The sequence below is a fragment of the Thamnophis elegans genome, chromosome 3 (assembly GCF_009769535.1).
Source record: "Thamnophis elegans isolate rThaEle1 chromosome 3, rThaEle1.pri, whole genome shotgun sequence".
Classification (NCBI taxonomy): Eukaryota; Metazoa; Chordata; class Lepidosauria; order Squamata; family Colubridae; genus Thamnophis; species Thamnophis elegans.
This window is the reverse complement of record NC_045543.1, coordinates 127609962-127623300: the sequence shown is the minus strand read 5'-3', so window position 1 is coordinate 127623300 and position 13339 is coordinate 127609962.

Here is a 13339-nt window from a genome sequence, read left to right as displayed (position 1 = left end):
TGGTTCATAATATTTTGCACTCAAAATCACCGAATTTATGTCATATGAGGGATCGTTCATAATATTTTGCGCTCAAAATCACAGAATTTATATCATATGAGGGATGGTTCATGATATTTTGCTCTCAAACAGTTCCTACAGTTGGTTTTTCGGGGGTTTGTGTCAGAAATGAAACAGGTGTCCTTCAGATGATTTTCTCTGTGTGCAAGACAAAGCAAAAAACAATTTTCAGGATGAGCATGGATCTAAATAATACACTTTCAACTATTCATAAATGGCTCATGGTACCTCAGAGGTGGAGGTTACAGGAAAGCAGTGCTGGGAAGGAAGAGGGGATTGATTTAAGGCTAGAGTCAGGGACATACCATAGTTAATGAAAGGGAAGAACGAAGGAAGGAAGGAACAAAGAAGAAAGATTGGGAATGGGTGGGCTGAGTGGCACTACTGCACTGGGAATTGGAAGACAGAGGGTGAGAGGGGAAAACCACATCAACTTTGCCTTATTCGTGCCATCTTGTTTTTATATTATCCAAAACACAGAGCAACAAAACCAGGGGTGAAATGCTACCAGTTCGGGCCGGTTTGCCCGAACCGGTAGTAAAAAAAAGTTTTTTAAAAAAAAAAAGTTCCAACAATCACACGTCACACAGCCAAAAACGGGGAGGGGGGGGGGTGTCCCATTTTTGTCCCCAGCAGGCTTCCCTTAAGCCTGTTAGGCCAGAAACAGGGGGTGGGGGGTGCTGAAAAAGAAAGTAGGAAAGAGAGAGAGAGACAGAAACAGAGAGAGAAAGAAAGAGAAAGAAAAAAAGAAAGAGAAGGAGGGAGGAAAAAAGGAGAGGAAGGAAGGACTACAAAACTGGCACTAGATGCAGCTTCAGAGGATAATTCAGGGCTGGAAGGGACCTGAAGGTCATCTAGTCCAACCCTGCTCCAGCAGGGCATTGTTAAAGTGAGTTTCTGTCTTTTGATCACCCAGTTACATGACTACATAGTCACATGACCCCACAAAGCCATGCCCACAGAACCGGTAGTAAAAAAAAAAAAATAGATTGCACCACTGAACAAAACCAGTTAAGGATTATGTATTGCCTCATTGCAACTTGCTGAATTGTAACATTCAAAACTAGTGTACATATAGGTAGCCCATTGTAAGGAGAACTAAAACTCTAGATAATCTGAGATTCTAGGAACAAGAATAGTAGCTTTTTCAAAACTGTTCAGGATAAAAAATGATAAACCAGTTATGGGGTAAAATATTCAAGGTTATATTATAGAAATATTATCGAAGCACATGACTTAATTTGCAGTCAACATTATAAGAACTGAAAACAATATAATATTAAACTAGAGTCAAAAGCAGCTGGAAATGTTTATCATAAACTAGATGGAATATGGCCAATAGCTTGAAATCTTATTTCTTGTGCCCCAGGAAAAAAAAAAAGAAGAAGAGTGATTTAAATCTTGGTACACAGAGGGTATCAGTGATCCAGTACTGCAAATCAAGTGTAAATTTGTATTTCAGATGTTTTATAACAAGCTTTTTGGTTACCCCTATGTATTATTTCTTATGCTCTGATAGCATCAAAATATTTGGAAACTGCTTAGAGAAAAAAATTATATGCGGAATACTATACATCAATGGCCTCCAACTTTTTGGGCACCAGGGACCAGTTCCGTGGAGAGAGGCTGTTCCTTGGACCAAAGGGGGCATGTTTTTGTGTGATGCCTGAATCCTGCGGATGGGGCTTCCCTTGTTTGCATGGCCTGGTTTCTGGTATGCCATGGACCAGAGGTTGGGGACCCCGGCATACATAATATATAGTATAAACTGCTGTCATATTATTAGAAAACAGCCCCGATTTATAGGACCATTCAAAATCAGTGTAGAATAAGGTAAAGGTAAAAGTTCCCCTCGCACATATGTTCTAGTCATTCCTGACTCTAGGGGGAGGTGCTCCTCTCCATTTCAAAGCCCTAGAACCAGCTCTATCCGAAGATGTCTCCATGGTCATGTGGCCAGCATGACTAAATGCCGAAGGCGCAGGGAACGCTGTTACCTTCCCACCAAAGGTGGTCCCTATTTTTCTACTTGTATTTTTACATGCTTTCAAACTGCTAGGTTGGCAGAAGCTGGGACAAGTAACAGGAACTCACTCTGCTACATGGCGCTAGGGATTCGAACCACTTAACTGCCGACCTTCTGATTGACAAGCTCACCGTCTTAGCCACCCACCACCGCGTCCCCACTGTAGTCTTCTACAGTGTAGTATTCTACACTGATAGTCTATTCTAGACTGACATTTAGTTTCAGTTTTAGAAATAACTTTCATAGAAGTGGATCTGATTTATGTTAGGGAAGTACAAAAGCATTTCACCTTTGAAACATGTTGAGTATGAAATGTCCTGTTTTCAAGACTGAAACAGATGTTTCCATTCTGGAAGTCTCTCAAGCTTATCCAAAGCAGGTGTTTGGAATTCAAAATGGAACCATAACAGAAGGAAGCCATTTCACCTCCAGAATAACAGAGCTGGAAGGGAATAACTTATGTTGAATTCAGAGCAACTCTTCGGAGCTCAAAATGAAATGATTTGCATTTAAAATGTTTCAAATTCAAAACATTCATTGTACCTCTAAATATTGTATTAGTTACAACTGTTCTCACTGTCAAGGAGTTCCCCTCTTTTTCTTTCATCAGAATTATCCTTGCTGAGTGTGAAATAGGTATTCCTTTTCTGGCAGTTCCATGGTGAGATGAAAGTTGATAAGATCAAAGTTTGACTTATGTTTATTTTCTTACTTGAAACCTTTTGATTCTGTTATGATCTGGATCTTACATTTTTTTATCTTTAGTAGAAATATACCCCAAACTCTCATAGCAGCATGGAGCTCTATCTAATGTTTACTTTTCTTTGCAGTGTTTTGTTGGATGGTTGTATAATTGTACAATCATCTATGCTAGACCTATGCCAGACCATCACCCACTTACATTTATTAAAAATGCAGAGAAAGAATCTATGTGCTGGAAATCTGCCCTTCAAAATAAACATAGTGGATGTACTTAGCAATAGCAATAGCAGTTAGACTTATATACCGCTTCATAGGGCTTTCAGCCCTCTCTAAGCGGTTTACAGAGTCAGCATATTGCCCCCAACAACAATCCGGGTCCTCATTTTACCCACCTCGGAAGGATGGAAGGCTGAGTCAACCCTGAGCCGGTGAGATTTGAACAGCCGAACTGCAGAACTGCAGTCAGCTGAAGTAGCCTGCAGTGCTGCATTTAACCACTGCGCTACCTCGGCTCTTGTACTTGGTCCCTTCATCCATAATCTATGTCCTTCACCATGGCTGAGTTTCACTGTAACAACTGGAGGGTTCCCTGAAACCATCCACAAGACCTTCAGAGTTCTTTCTTTCCAGTCCATCTATCTAAACCAGTGTTTCTCAACCTTGGCATCGTTAAGATGTGTGGACTTCAACTCCCAGAATTCCACACCTAGCATCTAAGCATTTAAGCATTTAAGTCCATTCAAGTTGCCAAGGTTGAGAAACATTAGTCTATAGATTTTTATTATAATCTTGAAGTTATTTAGAGATCTATGCTCTTTGCCCCTATGACCTCTTCCAGGGAATGCAGGATTGCCAGAATTCTTAATTCTATTTGAAACGTCAAATTCAAAGTGGCATGCTTGAAGAAGCCACTCCTGTTAAATTCTGTATAAATAGAATAACTTGCATACTTTAGGTGCTAGAATGCTCACCAATGGAACATGTGACCTGGAGAATTCTGAGAACCATTCCTATTCCATTGTATTGTAAACCACCAAGAGTCACTTTGGATGGCGAGATAGGTGGCATATATAGTTAATAAAAAATAAGTAAAATAATAAAATAAATAACTGGAAAATATTGGGTGTGTTTGCTCCTTACAAAGAATCCATGCCTTTCTGTAAATATTTGGTATTCAGATTAGGATGAATCTTTATATCAGTGGTCCCCAACCTTTTTATTGCCGTGGACCAGTCAGCCTTTGATAATTTTACCGTGGCCCGCTGAGCGCGCGCAGGGGTGGGGGGGCGTTGTTCGTGACGACACATTGATTGTTTATATATCACGTGCGTACCAGCGTGGGGCTCTCTTCCCTGGAGCCTTTGCGCACGGCCCAGGAGCTTTTGCGCACGGCCCAGGAGCCTTTGCGCTGCAGCGATCATGTCCCCCGGCCGCTGCAGCGATCATGGCCCCCGGCCGCTGCGCGGCCCGGTGCCAGGTACTCCACGGCCCGGCACCGGTCCGCGGACCGGGGGTTGGGGACCACTGCTTTATATAGTCCAATTTGGATCACTTTTAAAAACAATAAATAACACTCTAACTGGATCTTTGAAAAATCTTTCTCCTTCTAACAGATTTGTTAGGGGGAAATAATAAAAATGTTCAGTTATGTCATAAAACCTTTAGATAAACATCTAACAAATTTGTTGATTTTAAGAGTCACTTGTTCTTGTTTTTCAGTGGTTTTACGAGAAGTCAACTCTTCTTAGTGAAAGTAAATCATTTTTATTTCCAATTCAAGGTCAAGGAGACAGATATTAAATAAACAGTGTAAGTCTATCTGCTCAAATGAAGTTTATCTGCTTAAAACATTTTTGAGGATACAAAAAGAAAACACATAAGGGCAGAAGGGAGGGAAGGAGGTCAATGCAATTCAGAGATTTGGGAAATATATGTCTTGTAACCTTTAACTCAAACTACCAAGAACAATTAAATGAAAAATTGAGTTGAGACCAGCAAGCCCAATATTTTGTTTTCAAAACGATTATTAGGATGGCAATGCTAATTTTTTATTGAAAACATTTCCTATTTTAATTACAGGGAATTCATAACAAAAGGTCTCATTCTTTTTTTTTTTTTTGGAGAATAATATACTGATGTATATTAAACTGAATGATATAATTATATTATACTGAATAATATACTGAATAATCAGATTCCTGCTTTTCTATAGGTGGCAGCATCAGTCCAAATTTGACCATACTCAGAAGAATGTGGTTTGGTTAGTATTTGGATGGGAGCCCAGTACAAAATGTAAGACCATAGATTAGATTGGGAAACAACCTGCAATTGGTTTTCAAGAAAGAATGCTGCAGAGATGCATCTACACAGACACGGTAACTAGCAAAGAAATTCAGCAAAATTGCTTTCAAAATCAGGGAGAGATACTCTGTACCCTTGATATCTATTTGTCTATGGAGATTCATGATGACTATGGAGTCATCCAGTTCATGGTTGTCCCAAAGATTCTTTTTCAAGAGGCAACTGGTTTTCCTTTGTTTTCCTTTGAAGGCGTTTTGCTTCTCATATAAGAAGCTTCTTCAGTCTGAAAAACTGAAGCATCTTTGGGACTTGATAATATGGCATAAAGACATTGGTGGGATTCAGCTAGTTTGCACCGGTTTGGGGGAACCGATTGTCAAATTACCCCTCCCTCCTATCAAAGTGGATCCTGGGCGCTGTGCTGAATGGAGAATGGGCAATGGAGCGGCCAACGTGAGGGAAGGAGAAGGCTGCTTCCCCTATTTCTACTTTTTCTCCTCCTCCTTCCTTCGTGCCGGCCACTCCATTGCCCGTTTCTCCATTGCAGCGCAAAGCCCACGATCCACTTTGATAGTGGAGAGAGGGATAATTTAACAACCGGTTCTCCCAGAGTCAGCTTGCCCATTGCTGGAGGCTCTTCCCGCATGTGTGGCAAAGCTGGAGGATGGGGATGTGCCACCCCTCCCATGCCAGCCAACCTGACCCTGGGTGAACCGGTTGTTAAATTACTTGAACTCCACCACTGCATAGCAAGCATAGGAAATGGTCTTGAAGGCTATGAGGGAAAACTACTATCTACTCCATGATCAGAAAAGCTCATCTTGAGCCCATTCTAAGAAGCTAAATTAAATAAAAGCCTTGGAAAAGCCTTTTCTAATTCACAGTGAGGGGTGATGGAAGTACATTCAGACTTGGCACATTCTGTTCAAAGAGCTGCTATATGGCATTGGTTTCTTACTCTCTTCTACCTAATGAGGCTGACAATATGTATGCCTCCTTTGATTTGTCTGAAAGGTATCAGAAAGGGATAACATTAATGGAAAAGGAGCTTCATTTTATCAATGTGAACACAGCACTTACACAGGGGTGGGCTTCAAAAATTTTAGCAAGGGGTTCTCTGCCCAGTTGCTGGGTCGGCGTGGCCTAGTTGGCCTCCTGCACCATGGCGGGGGTAGGGGGGGTTGCCCTCCCTGGGCTCTGGAAGCTTTCCTTGAGTCTCCAGGAGGGTGAAAATGGCCTCCCCAGGCTCCGGAGAACCTCCTGAATGCCCAGTAGGCCCATTTTTTGCCCTCCCAGAGGCTCTCTGGACACCCTGCACTTATCTGCATCCAAAACGGGCCACCTGGGGACTCCTAGGAGAGGGGGGGGGCAGCCAGGAATGGGATTTGGGGGCTCTCCAAACTGCACAGAATCTTAGGTAGAGGTTCTCCCATACCCCTGCAAATCCCCAGCAACCCACCCCTGCACTTACGTATAGAATCATTCCTGCATAAAGTCAGTACAAGGATAAGATTTTTGTTTTCATCTGCATGTATGGATACTTTCTCAATTCTGTGGTATTAACATTCCAACAAGATAAACAGCCCTTACTTTTTTCTCTCTCTCCCTGCCAGGGCCAGAATGATAAAATTGAAAACATAATGTGGGTTTTGAAATGTTAAAGAAACATTGTAGGAAATTACATAAAGATAGGGATTAGAGGGGGGAAAATGCATCATTTATTTTAATAGAATTTGTGGGCATTTTGTTCACACATTAGAAACAGGATCCTTCCTCATTGATAGCAAATCTCTTTAACATGGTGTCTTTCATATACGTTGGGATTATAAATTCTATAATTTTCAAAAAGCATGGCGAAAGTTGCAACGGGATTGTGGGAGGAATAGTGTTAACACCTCAGGAGGACACTAGGTGGATAAAGGCTGATTTATTTAATCATTTAAATGGATTTAACATGTATGCTAATTCAATAGTTCATGTTATCTTTGCCTTGTTAGATAAAGCAGAATAGCAGATTCGCATCTAATAGTGAAGCAAAAAAAGTGGTGTAGAATTAACCTCAATGGCTTAGGTTTCAGACATCCCACTAAGGCAAAAATAAACAAGCCACATTATAGCTTAGCGTGAAGTCTGAAACCAGTTACAGTTTAAAAATTAAGTTTTATGACTTAGCAGAAGTCCAATCACTGGAGATTAATTGCTAAAAAAATATGTGGCTTATTATTTTGGCTATTATTAACAACACAAAACTGTCCCCCCAACAATTACAACTATTAGCCATTAATTGTGGGTGAAGTTTACACATAATGTAGCAAATTTTTGATATTCATAAGGAAATAAATTAATGGTGGTTTATTTTAAGAAAACAAAAACTGGAAATTTAAATAAAAGAGGGGCATTTTCTTGCATTGCTAAAGGCAGTAGGCAAGTCTCTGATCAACCACTTCATTTCTTAGCTGATAGCTCAGGTCTAGCAATAGACTGTAGTTTCTAGGACATCCATATCATAGGGACAGTGTTGGATTTTAAATGGGGTTTTCCTATAATTCCTTTCCAGGACAGCTGTGGAAAGAACAGTAAATCAAGTTAAAGATAAAGCTCTCCTAAATGTACTAAATCAACTCAGTGAAGGGAATCATCTAGGAAAAAGCCATGTCACAGATTGTGGTGTCTGTCATTAACACACAGGTAAATATGCTGTTTATTGCAAGAAAATTGCAGCATCCTTTTCAGTGGTGAAATTCATTTTTTCTTACTACCAGTTCTGTGGGTGTGGCTTGGTGGGCGTGGCCTGGTGGGCATGGCGGGGGAAGTATATTGCAAAATCTCCATTGCCACCTCACTCTGAGGCCAGCCAGAAGTGACATTTGCCGGTTCTCCAAACTACTCAAAATTTCTGCTACCGGTTCTCCAGAACCTGTCAGAACCTGCTGGATTTCACCCCTGATTCTTCTTATACAAAAGTTTTCTTGGCAAGACTTTTGGAAGTGGTTTGTTATTCCCACTGAACCTCCAATTTCTTTCCCCAATAACTTTTCTATCAGGAATTCCAAACACATAAATATTCTCTTCTCCTCTAACAGCTGTTTAAAGACCATAAATATTAATTCACAATAAAAGTTAATCCTTCTGTGCATAAAACATCAATCTCTTCCAGGCAGTGCCCTCAGTAAAATAAAAGTCATAACAGCTTTACGTGCAGGATTCAGTTACTATCAAACTGCAGTAATAGTACTGTAAAAGTTATTTTCGGAGAGCAACACTCTGATTTTAAGGCAGCAAAAAGATTATTTCCCCCTTACATTTAGCTTGGTACGCCAGAGACCTGTTCTCCTGTAGTTATTTCACTGTCATTGAAAACTAAAGTTAGGGAAAGTGGCAGGAACATCTACTAACCTTGGTTTATCTCAATAAACCTAAGCAGGATCAGCCCTGATAGGTTCTTAGATAGATCCAAGGGTGGTATTCAGACAGTTCGGGCCGGTTTGAGTGAACCAGATGTTAATTTTATATCCAGTTCGGCAAACCAGTAGTTTTGATGACCAGCTGGCCCCACCACACACCTCCCCTCCCCTCCCTTCCCAGGAGTCCCCCCTTGCCCCATTTTGGCTCCCAGGTAAGTGCAGGGAGCCCTCCTAGGACCAAAATGGGCTGCAGGGAGGTGTGGCTTGTGAGAGGGGGGATGCATCGCAGGCGTGTGTGTGCATTGTGGGGGTGGTGGTAGAGCACAAAGGGCATGCTCACAGTTGCATCCTGCCACTGGATAGATCACCATCTTAGACTTCAAATGGGAACACCTTAGATCACCAGAAAAATCTAAGATGTGCAAAGACTAGGCTGGAAAGTAAGGAAACCATAAACTACTGGAAGAAATAATTGCCTAAATGCTTCGATTAAGTTACCTAGAAAACAACACTGATTGACCCCTGTAGTTCCTAGGACTGAAGGGAAATCTTCACCTTTTTATGAACACTAAGATCATTTTAATCTTTAACCACTAGATAACTGCTAGGTTAATTGTGGAATGGAAAATAATCCAGAAACATAGATTAGAATTGATACAGAAGGGCTGATTTCTTTGTTAGCATGTCAGACCTGTCCCAGCTTGGGATTCAGGCAGTGGTGGGATTGAAATAATTTAACAACCGGTTCTCTGCCCTAATGACCAGCTGGGTAGGCATGGCTCAGTGGTCATGTGACCCTGTGGGCATGGCCAACGCAACATCACTCACGTCAATGGGCGCTTCACCTTAGCTGTGACAATGTGATAAGGGTTAACCAGAGAGGCAGTTTCTTTAAGCAGGGCAATAAAGATCAGGCTAGAAACAGCACCAGAATGTTTCCTTCCTGCTTTCCTTACAGGATTAGCCCTGTAAAGTGGAAAAAAACAAAAGGAGGTTTGTTCCAACAATCGGTTCTCCAAACTGCTTAGAAAGTTAACAACCGGTTTTCCCGAATAGGTGCGAACTGGCTGAATCCCACCACTGGATTCAGGAAAGAAAGACCCTCAACTCTAGTTGTAGTGAAAACTATACTTTTACCACCAAGCGGTTACAGAGTAGCAAAGCCATATCTGAGGATTTCCCACTAAATTCCAGTAATTTTCCTTTCTCCCAAGCCCTCCTTGGTCATCTTGGAGGTGCCAAGTAAGATTCAAATTAGATGTTTTGGTACCAGCATCACATGCACCAGCTTCTTTGGCTGGGCATTCCGCATTCCATTCCCAAGCATGTGAATTTCTCAAACTCTGTGGCATCTCTGCCTCCTCTCATCCTGCCATCCCTCCTTCCCTATATCCCCATGCTCCTCCCTCCCCCACTTTATGGCAGGATGTCATCGAAATAAAACATGGATGAAGCAATATGATGGCATGAGCCGAGGTGGCGCAGTAGTTAGAGTGCAGCACTGCAGGCTACTTCACCTGACTGCAGTTCAGCAGTTCGGCGGTTCAAATCTCACCGGCTCAAGGTTGACTCAGCCTTCCATCCTTCCGAGGTGGGTAAAATGAGGACCCGGATTGTTGTTGGGGGCAATATGCTGACTCTGTAAACCGCTTAGAGACCCTATGAAGGGTATATAAGTCTAACTGCATATACCCTATGAAGCGGTATATAAGTCTAACTGCTATTGCTATTGCTATGGCAGACCTGACAGCATGTTTCATTGATTACAGTTAACTTAAAGTGCTTTTATAATTTTTTAAAAAAAAACTACATTTTTTTTCTTCTAGATCATTCTTATTGCTCCAAAATGCTAAAAAAGGCAATAAATAATTTCAGGGAGCTGCAGGAAAAAAAGAGGAGTAAACTGAAAAAAAAAACGTATTTGTCTGCTCCCTGCAGAGAGAACTTCCTAAATTCAGCTCACAGAAATGATAAATTTACCTGCGAAACCTCTGCTGCAGGTTGGGAAAAGATCATATGACAAGTAAATAAAAAATCATGCCACAAAAATGGAAGCAAATGGGAAGGCTAGACTGCCTTCACTTGGTCTTTGGTTTCTGCTTCCATAATTCTCAATTACATGTAATATGGGAATTGAAGGTCAACATACTGTATCTGACAAAATCCAACTGCAGAAAGCTAGATAAAAATTATGTGTCCATTTTATCCTGTGAATTATGGAGCTGTTGTATTTCTTGCTATTGTTTCTTAATCCATCACAGATAGTTTCTTCTTGTCTATTTGCTACACCTGGCTCTGCAATTCAATGAGGAGATTCATTCTGTTTTTGAGGAAGCCATTCACCAAAACTTCAGGACAAGAGTAACACAAGATTTTTGCATTGCTAAGGCAGCTAGGCATGGCTTCCGATCAGCTTTTTCACTACCATTGTCATTGGCCAGTGTTTCTCAACCTTGGCAACTTTAAGATGGGTGGACTTCAACTCCCAGAATTCCTCAACCAGCATAGGGAATTCTGGGAGTTAAAGTTCACACTTATTAAAGTTGTGAAGATTGAAAAACTCTGGTCTAGGCAATGAAGCAGTATTAACATATTTTAAGAATACAGAATTTCCTTGGATATTCCTCTTGGAGCAAGTGAAGCCTTCACACATACAGTTGTAGAAACAGAAGGATTGCTGTAGAGCACTTGTGTCAAAATCTATCATCTTACATGACATATCAAGACATATCACAATGTTTTTGGCCTTGTAGGGCTAGGATGGGCATGGTCTGTATATTATGCATTCAGCCTGTGGGCTGCCAGTTTGGTAGGCCTGCTATAGAAATATCTCCAAAGCTTAGAATAGAAGTACACAACTTGAAATTCTAAGTCTTCCAATTCTTGGGTATAATCTCAAGATCTCCTGAAATTGCTTCCAGGTTTTATGTAGAATGAGAGGAAGCCAGAGGTGCCATATAAAACTAATTTCCTTTAAAGAACTAGTTCGCCTACCTTGCCATTTTATTGCTCTTACAAAATCAATAAAAACAAGGGGAGGGGGAGAACTTTGAGAAAGTCAGATATTGCTGAATTCTATTGTAGCAGAAATAGAGAAAATAAATTAGAGTCATTGCTCTCTCCTATTTATATGCTGCTCAGATCCATAAAGGTTGGATTTTTATGGATCAAAAGTAAAAGAGAAAGAATAATCAAACCAAAACCCCTTTAACAATCAATGTCCACTGATACAATCTGGCCCTAGCAGTAGCAATGGCCTACAGTAATGAGGAGACACAAAGATCTTGTGGGATAGCCAGATGTGGACAATTTCCTGAAAGCCAACAGAGTTGCTCCTGATTTAAGCGGAATCAATATTACAAAGAAGGACAGCTATAGAAAAGCCGCATATTTATGCAGGAGTGGGCTTCAAAAATTTTAGCAAGGGGTTCTCTGCCCAGTTGCTGGGTGGGTGTGGCCTAGCCAGCCTCCTGCACCACGGTGGGAAGGGGAATGGTTTTGCCCTCCCAGGCCTCTGGAGGCTTTCTTCGATCCTCCAGGAGGACGAAAACGACCTCCCCAAACTCCGGTCGCCCTCTGGAGGGCCTTCCTGAACTTCTGGTAGGCCCATTTTTCGCCCTCCCAAAGCCTTTGTGGGCGCCCTGCACTCACCTGCATCCAAACCAGGCTGTGTGTGGACTCTTGGGAGGGGCAGGGTGGGGTGGGTGGGGTGTGGCCAGTCAGGAGTGGGATTTGTGGGTTGTCAGAACTGCACAGAATCTTAGCTAGAGGTTCTCGCAAACCCCAGCAAACCCCAGCAACCCACCCCTGCCTTTATGGTCCCTAATGATATGACTCAAGGATATGGAGTCCTCAAGGATATGACTCAAGAAGTACTCCCCCCTAAAGATTTTAACCAGCAGTCAGAAACCAGGGTGAGAATCCATTTTTAATGGATTTTGTTGGTGTTTCCTATGCAGAAGATGAGGTTGGCATTTTGAATTCATTTCTTAGCCTTATCCATCAATGACTTCATTTTACTGAACAAAAATATTAATAATGGAACAGACTCAGAGGGATTTCCCCCCAGAGGCCAACTGTCTGGTCTTGCAATACTACTGATTAGCCTAAATGACAATGAACAGCTACATGATAAATGCTTTGAAATGTAGAAAATGTATTAAAGCGAAAAACAAGAGGAACAAAATAAGCCGAGCTTGTTTATTGAAATAATTATTCAGGGATTAAAGAGGTAGAAAAATAGCAAAACCCCAAGTCCAAGCAGCTGAATCTTGAATCAACTCAAATTGTTCCTCATATTTTTGGTTTTAAATCACAGCCGACAGCATAAAACTGCTACATTGTCATTATCCTTTGTGCACTATACAGTATTTTAGTGATCCTATATATGAGTTTCCAAAATGCAAACAACCAGGAACAGGATAAACATGGAATCTATAACAAGGCATCCCTGAAAATTCTTTTCACAGTTTTCAATTCCCTATTAATAATGTAATATAGTGTAATATATTTTCCTATATTCCTTTTCCAATTTAAATTTATGATCAAATTTAAGCACAATTGTTCAGATTCCCATCATTAGTCAATGCTATTTCCTTACCACAAGGATTGTCTCCCTGCTCTTTAAAATAGCAGAAGTCAACCATGACTTCTTAGCTAAAATATTGGTTTGTACAATAAACCGTAAAGAATTCCTACTAGAAACTTATTGAAAATTTCCAAATCACTTAGCAAAATACTGTGGTCATACATTAGAATCTATTTCTTGGAAATGCTATTCAGAAGGCAATAAAACAATGTTTGGTTCGGCTAAATGGATTTAGAGTGATGTGTAAGTAAACAAATA